Below are 7,577 nucleotides of genomic sequence, written 5' to 3'. Positions count from 1 at the left end.
GAGACGTCTGATTCCTACTGCAGATTTCTAGACCTGCAGAATTAGATAGGAGGGTCGGGAGGCTGCCAGCTTGTCCGGGCAGGAAAGGTGAGGGCGCCAGTGCAAACTGAGGAAGCCTGAGAACTTTCCCGAGTTGCAAGCCAAGGCGCGGGCCCAGAGTCGGGTTGCTCAGGGCTCACCGGCTGGAGGGTTAACAGCGAGGATACAGTGAGTCCTCTTAGACACACACCGGGGTGGCGGGGTGGGGGCACCAAGGTCACTTCGGGATTAGAGTCAGCCGACTTCCCCGCATCCTTGCTTATTTTACCAGGTGGGAACCGAAGCCTGACACCCGCTGCGGTGAGTCCTCCAGGCTGCGAGCGTTGCACCCTACACTCGCCCTGTCCCCTCCAACTAGGTTGCAAGGAGACGGGGAGGCGCGCGAGCTCCGACGGGTCACCACTCCAATGACCTCATCGCCCCAACTTCCCCTCCCCTTTCTCAAACCTGGAAGGCACAGTCCCCACGGGCCGATGTCCGGGATCCGGAGCCGCAGTTAGGGAGAGGCACCGGGCCTCCCCTGGAGGGAGGGACCGCTGCTCCGGCCGGGTGCACAGAAGGGTTAAGGGCGCGGGCCGGCAGCCGCGCCGTGCGCTCGCCGTGCTCTGTGCGGCTCGCCGGGCCGCCTGCCAGAGGGTGCCCCCCCCCCCCCATGAAGTCGGATCCTTGAGCTGTGGCGGCGGCAGCCAACTGCTCCATATTTGGCTTCTATTACACATTTACATACTGGAGCGAGCGAGCGAGCGCGAGAGAGAGCGCGAGGGAGGGAGGGCGGGCGGAGGGAGGAGGGAGGGGAGGGGGGAGGAGGAGGAGGAGAGAGCAGAGTATACCGCAGACATCATTTCTACTACAGTGGCGGAGCCGTACAGGACCTGTTTCACTGCAGGGGGATCCAAAACAAGCCCTGTGGAGCCGCAGCTAGAGCTACAGCAGCCGCAGGACACTGTGTCTCTCCCTCTGTCCCCCCTTCCCCACGCAACCCCAGATCCATTTACACTTTACAGTAAGTGGCTATTTTTTTTCCTCCTCTGATTCTTTCTCTCCCCCTCCCCCTTCCTCCTCTCCCCCCCCCTCGATTTAGATTAAAATCACCCCCTCCCTCACCCCAATCCTCTCTCTCCGGAGAGGGGCCAAAGAACATCCAGCGTACAATCTCCCCTCCCCCAGTCTCAATGGGCTACAAGGAAAACAGCTGGAAGAGGAGCGAAGGAAACCGACGCGTCGTGGTGTGTGTGCGTGTGTGTGTGTGTGTGAGTGTGTGTGTGTGTGTGTGTGCGTGTGCGCGCGCGCGTGTGTGTGAGTGTGTGTACATATACCCCTGCCGGGCTCCAGCCTCCCGGCTCGGGACCCCACTCTGGGCGCTGGAGCAGCGGGCCCGGGGAGCAGCCAGGGGTGGGCCGCCCCCAGGAGAGGGGGCGCGCCCGGGCAAGGGGCGCGGGTGGGGAGAGCGGCGGCGCCCCGCTCAGGCTGCTGCTGGCCCGGCGGCGGCGAGAGCCGAGAGCCTGGTCCTCCTCCCTCCTGGTGGCGCAGGGGGAGGCGGCAGCGGCTGAGGGTCGCGCTGCCCTCTTCGCTTTTGCAAATTCTCCCTCCCGGGAGGGGGCGGTGAGCGCCGCGGGGACTCGAGGGAGGGCTGGGCTTCCCCGCCCGGGGTCGCCTAGCTTGTGCGAGGCGACCCCAAGACTGGGGTCTCCCCGCCCAGGCCAGCCTCTGGGGACCGGGGACTTTGCGCACGGCCTGGGGGAGAGGAGAGGTGGCGGCGCAGGGGGCAGGGGCGCGCAGGCTATCGGAGCGCAGCGGGAGTGGCGGCGGGGACGGGCCCTGGCTGCAGCCGCCGCCACCGCCGCCCTGTTGGTGCGGCCGCTTCCTGATCCAAAGCAGCCGCCGCCGCCGCCGCCGCTGCCGGAGCCGGAGCCCGAGCTTCCCAGCCCGGCCCGGCCCGGCGTCCCAGCCGGCGCCCGAGGCAGCAGCCGAGGAGGGGCTCTGCCCTGCTCCGGGACTGCTCGGCTGCGCGGCGGCAGGGAGGGTGAATGAAGATGGGAGGAGGGGAAGGAGGAGGCGGCGGAGGAGGAGGCGCTGCGGGGATTGGGATGCGCCCCGGAGCCCCGCGGCTCGTTCACTCCGAGCCCGAGACGCCGCCTCTGCCGTGGCTGCCGCGGCCGCCGCGCCTCCTACGTGGTTGCAACGGAGCGCGCAGGCCGGTCCCGCAGGGGGCAGGGAAGGGGCCGGACGGGCGGAGCGAGAGGTGAGGCGGGGTCGGAGAGGAGGGAGTGAGAGCCTGTGAGTGTGTAGGTGTGTATGTGTGCGTGTGTTCTCGCGCCGAGTGGGGACCAGAGCCTCCGAGATGGGGAGGGGTCCCGCGGTGGTCCTTTGGCTGACTCTGCAGCGCCTCGACTTCTCCTTAGCCACCTCCTTCAACTCTGGGGCTTGTGCGCTTTCATTTTATTTCAGACCACGTAGAGCTGACTGGAAGCGGTGAAACAATTCAGGTTTTCTAGGGAGATTGAGCAAGGACCTTAGTGGTGGGGGGTGGAAGTAGGATGGTGATCTAGACTCTGCCAGAAAAAAAAAAAAAAAATCAGGGTTTTAAGACGGTGGAGTTCAGTTCGATCCCGTGGCTGTCCTGTTTTGTTTTGCTTTCTTTCTGCATAATCCTACAGATAAGAGGGTAATATAAATACTTGGGAAGGTTGGGAAATTGCTGAAGAGTAGTAAGGGCGAAAAAAAAAAAAAGCCAGTCGGAAGCTGGTTATATAATGCTCTATGTGGCTAACAAGAAAGGCAAGCTATTTTTATTTTGTTTACCGTATGTTGTGCAGTAGGAACTCCTCCAAACTGGTTCTGTCCCCGAAGAGATTTCTTAGCTTCTCAGAGAGAGCCACAGGATACAATTAGTAAAATTAGAAGACCCCACACCACCTACAGAATAAAAAGTAGTGCCTTACAGTAGAGTTCTCACCCTTGCATGCAGAGGACTGTGTGTGTGCAATATGTTTCCCTGTGGCAATCTAGTCTCATCTCAGTGACATTTCTGTTTTATAATGCAAGCTCCCCTTAATATTTAAACATCATTGCTATAGGTCGTACACAACAAGGTAGTTACATGCTGGTTATTTTTAGGCACAGCTGGTTACTTTTCAGTAGTGTTTGCAAGCTATTTCTATTTGGTTTTCTGAAAAGCCCTGCAGTTCCTAGAAGCCCTAAGTTAAGCCCACCCTCTGGTTTCTTGATGGTGGGTAGGTAGCTAAGACAGTTTGACAGCCGAGAGTTTATTTTTATTTTATTTTTGAATGAAGTTTATGCTAGTGGAAGCTAGAGGTAGCCACCAAAAGAAAAACATGTGCACGAACTCTTGGGAAGGGATTGCACCATAACAGTTTAGCTGTGGCATTTAATCTCCTCTGATTGTCCTCTAACTGGCCATGCATCAGTCAATATTTTAGCAGCTTTGCAAATAAATGGGCTTGAATGCTCCCTTCCATAGGAGGCTGAAAAGCCTCCTGCCTGTCTGCCTCTCTCATCATACAGATACTGTCAGTGGTGTTAGTTTTCTGTACACTTACTCCGGCCCTGATCACTCATGTAATTAGATCAGGCTGCCATGGCAACAGACAGTGTTTCTTGGTCCATTCAGGTGGGTTTGCCTGAACTACTCCTAGTGTTTTATGCACAATATTCGAGCTGCCCGAACCAGAAAGGAGAAAGACTTCGCCATTTCAATTGCATCTTCTTTCAGTCATCTGAACAGGAGACTGAATGAGGCTTCTAGCTACTTAGCTTCTTTAAAGGAAACCAACCCACTGTTCCTACTGGGTACAATATGTAAATGTATCTCCCCAGACAGTGAAAGGAGCCTGACAATCCTTCTGGTGTTTATTGTTAGCAGATCAACAAGTATTTGATACTTGCTAGAAACCTTTCAGAGCTCACTGAAGCAACGTTTCTTTTGCATTCTAGAGCCTTTGGCCTTGTAGGCACTTAACTCTTTCAAGTGTGAGAGAAGAGGACACCCATGCTTTAGGACTGAAATTGGGGGCAGTGTTGCTGGCTTTTTAGGTAGTTTACTAAGAGGAGCTGGCTTCTTGGGAAAGTATATTCCCACTGTCACATTTTAAAACTTCACAGCCCACGTTATAAAAAGGGACACTGATAGTAGGCAGGCATTCTGAATGTTATCTTTCTGAATTTCGATCTGTTGCTCCTGATCCTTGATGATCTTCAGTAGTAATTGAAGATATTTTTACAGCTAAGTTAGGGATGCTACAAGCCAGTATCATGCATGGAGCTTTGCACATTAAACCGTGTATATGATACTTAGGGATATAATTTAATAAACATTAAATTATATAAATAAGAGAGCTGCAGGCCAGTGTTTGCATTCCCTTATCACCTTAAGCCTGCTAAGGGCAGAAAAAATATATATATTATGAAAGAAAAGTAGCTTTAGTTGCTGGAACCTGGCACTGTCGAAACAAAGGGAATGTTTTAATAACTTTGAATATGTCATGATTTAGTTGTGACCTTGCCAGTCAGTTTATAGTTTTAAGACCAAGTAGCTAAATCAGTTAAAATAGAAGAAAGACACACAGAGATAATACCCCCGCCCCCAACCACCACTTCCCCAGGGCCAGGATTGGGAAAGTTGTTCACTTCTCCTCACGGGGGGGGGGGGTTATGAGTTTCCCCTGGTTACCGAGTTTATGTGGTTGCTACATTACTGTGACCTGGTCCACTGAAGCATCACTGTGGTTAAAGTAAGCTATTATTTCGGAGAGGTAAATTCATGTGAAGCCAGGATCTAAAATAGAGGACAGAAGTTTTAAGTTTAACACACACCTTGGAGGTACTTCCTTCTATTCGCAGCAGACAGAGAATGGCTTTCTTGCAATTAAATGTGTACATGTATTTTTCAGTGTACAAATGAACCCTTGCTAAAATAAATATGAGAAGTGTCTGTACTTGATTGAGAACTGGGAAAGGCATCACTCCTCCTCCCCCTCCCCCTCAATTTCGTTTTAAGAGGGTTTGGCCAGCAGTGGTATTTGGTTAGAAATGGCCTAGAGAGACTTCAAGCTTGGCTTTGATAGAAAGATGAAAGAAAAAGTCTTGAGCCATCAGATTACATATCAAATAGCTGAAGACAGTCAAAAGTTTCCACTGCCCAGAATTCCAGTGCCAATGTGAAGCGATTACTAAAATGTTAGTCAACACTCTATGGTTCCCAGGTTTTCTCATTAGAGTTCCAGGGTTCCTTTTGTAAAATGTGACCTTGTTTTCTCTCCCATCCTGAAATGTCAAGAGAATGTTGCTCCTGCACATACCTTGAACAATAGCTTCTACTGACAAATAGACTGTAGCAGTTCACTGTACTTCCTATTAGGAGTTAGTCAATAAATATACTTTCCTAAAAGCCAGAGCTTATGCAAGCAGCTGAATGTAGGAGTGAATGTTGATTTCTTTGAACCGTAGTAATCTGAAGGCAACACGTAATTTAGACTCCAAAAAGCTTAAATACTTGCATATGAAAAGAGCCTTCTCATGAGGCAGTCTGTCGTTTTTCAGGGGGTTGGGTTTGACTGATTTCCAGGCTCTGTATTTTCAGAGTAGCACACAACTCTGAACTATGGGCTTGAGAGAGAGAGAGAGAGAGAGAGAGAGAGAGAGAGAGAGAGAGAGAGAGAGAGAGAGAGAGAGTTAAGTTTGTGCAGCTTAATTGCTTCAAAGAACAGATTTCGATCCTGTTGGTCATACTTCCAACCCGAGAACAGAGGCAGCCCTTCTTATTTTGTGAAAATGTTTGTTTAAAACAACAAATTATGGAAATGGAAGTAGAGGCCACAATTTCTGCCCAAGGACTAGCATATAGTGTTTCTTTTATTTGTTGTTTAAGATTTGAATTTCTGAGTCATCAGTAATACTATTTTTGTTGCATTTAATTTAGTTTAGTAAAATAAATTTACTCATTCCAATTTTCTGTGAGCAGTAACATGATGATGCGTATATAGGATGCTAGCTTTACATAATTGAAAAATATTGGCTGAAAGAGTTATAATTGGATTGAGGCTTTTTTAAAAAATAAATACTTAAAATTGCAAAAGGAAAGGATTGCTGTGTGGTAATTTATCTTTATTTGTGGAAATGGCATTTTTATTTTCTTTTTCCAATTTTTTTTGTAAGTATTTTTGACTGTAATAAGTGCAATGGCATATTTTATAGTCCTTTAAAACCTGAACCCTTTAGGACAATTTACTGTAAATGCTTATGCTCCCTGATACTCCTGTCTCACATGAACTAGAACGTGTTTATAACTATTATAGACAAACAAAACAACTCACATTTCCCTTTCTTTGGCAGATTTGATGTTAGCAGATATGTTTCATTGATTTTTCTATAATTCTTAATGCATACCATTTGTAGAGTAATGAAAGTGCAATGATAATTGCCATCATGCAAACAAAAAAATGTATTCTCCTTGAAAATCTCTTTCCAGAAAACTCATGGTGTAATTAGACCTGGGCCTTGGAGGGTAGGTGTTTCCCTGGTTGTAGGGCATCGTTTAGTCTCAGAAGGGCTCACCCTGCTTCCACCCAAGTGCCCTTTAAGCATGACATGTTTAGAGCGATGTATTTATCAGGTATTTTTAGTGGTGATTATAGCTGCCAACCTGTGAGCATGTGTACTTCTTAGAGAAAGAGAAAGCATTTTCTTGCCACCATGGATGGCAAACCTTTTCTCTTTGTGTCCTTGGCCCTGGTCCTGACCCTGTGTTCCCTCTTGGTTTTTGTATACCATCACATTTTTAGTTGTTTGGGCCATCTTGCTTGGTAATCTTCCACTGTTAGTAGTATCGTGCTTCTCTGATGTATGGTTTTGAAATATTGAAGATTTCAATTTTAGTGTGTGTCATTGTATACTGTGTTCCATCCTTTACTGTCTTGCTTATAATTTGTGTATTTTTTATAGTGAGTTCGTGTGGCCTTGACTTTATCCTCGTGTTCTTTCCTTTGATGGGATACACAAGTAAATAACTCTTTATTACTCTGGCTAGGGTAGCAGGACAAATGCTGTTTGAAAGAAGGAAGCATGCCAATGCTAGAGTAAATTAATATTTGACAGCATTTGCATCATATTTGACTGTTCTGTGCACTTCAGCAGAGTGGGAGGAGGCTGTAATTTGGACTCTAGCAAGCCTTATCTGCCGGGAGATGGGTAAACAGGGCCCCGTGTACACACAAATCCATATACAAGCAAACCCAAGTCCCCTGTACCTGTGTAGCTTCTGGGAAAGTGATAAAAATCAAGACTTCCTTTGCCCTTAAAGTAATGCTGAACTAAGATGAAATAAAATTTTGTGAACTCCTGTTGAACTTGGGCATCGTTTGTAACCCAACAGCCTTCTTGGGGAAAAGATGGTGTCTTATTTTCTTTTTGTAAGAACATTATAGTCCACTTCAGCTTTTCTCTCTGTACACAGATTACACACGGGGAAACTGAAGACTGTTAAAAACGATTTCTTTTGCAGAGCAGTCCTGGGCACATAA

At 48.7% G+C, this 7,577-nt stretch overlaps 1 protein-coding gene across 15 annotated transcripts in view; it reads left to right on the top strand.

Moving 5' to 3' along the window:
• The first annotated feature begins 820 nt into the window (after nucleotides 1–820).
• The window catches only part of Atxn1 (ataxin 1), a 406,728-nt gene continuing 399,971 nt past the window's right edge, over nucleotides 821–7,577 (top strand). For 5 of the 15 annotated variants that reach the window (XM_035442948.1, XM_027410016.2, XM_027410009.2 and 2 more), the window contains exon 1: nucleotides 823–1,042. The gene's annotated coding sequence lies outside the window, so the exon portion shown is untranslated. Of the gene's footprint in view, nucleotides 1,043–2,122; nucleotides 2,282–7,577 lie in introns of those variants that run through there. The other 10 variants (XM_027410014.2, XM_027410012.2, XM_027410010.2 and 7 more) reach the window with 7 other exon arrangements.

The sequence above is a fragment of the Cricetulus griseus genome, chromosome 3, assembly GCF_003668045.3.
Source record: "Cricetulus griseus strain 17A/GY chromosome 3, alternate assembly CriGri-PICRH-1.0, whole genome shotgun sequence".
Classification (NCBI taxonomy): domain Eukaryota; kingdom Metazoa; phylum Chordata; class Mammalia; order Rodentia; family Cricetidae; genus Cricetulus; species Cricetulus griseus.
The sequence above is the reverse complement of the archived record's forward strand: the minus strand, read 5'-3'. Positions and strand labels throughout refer to the sequence as shown.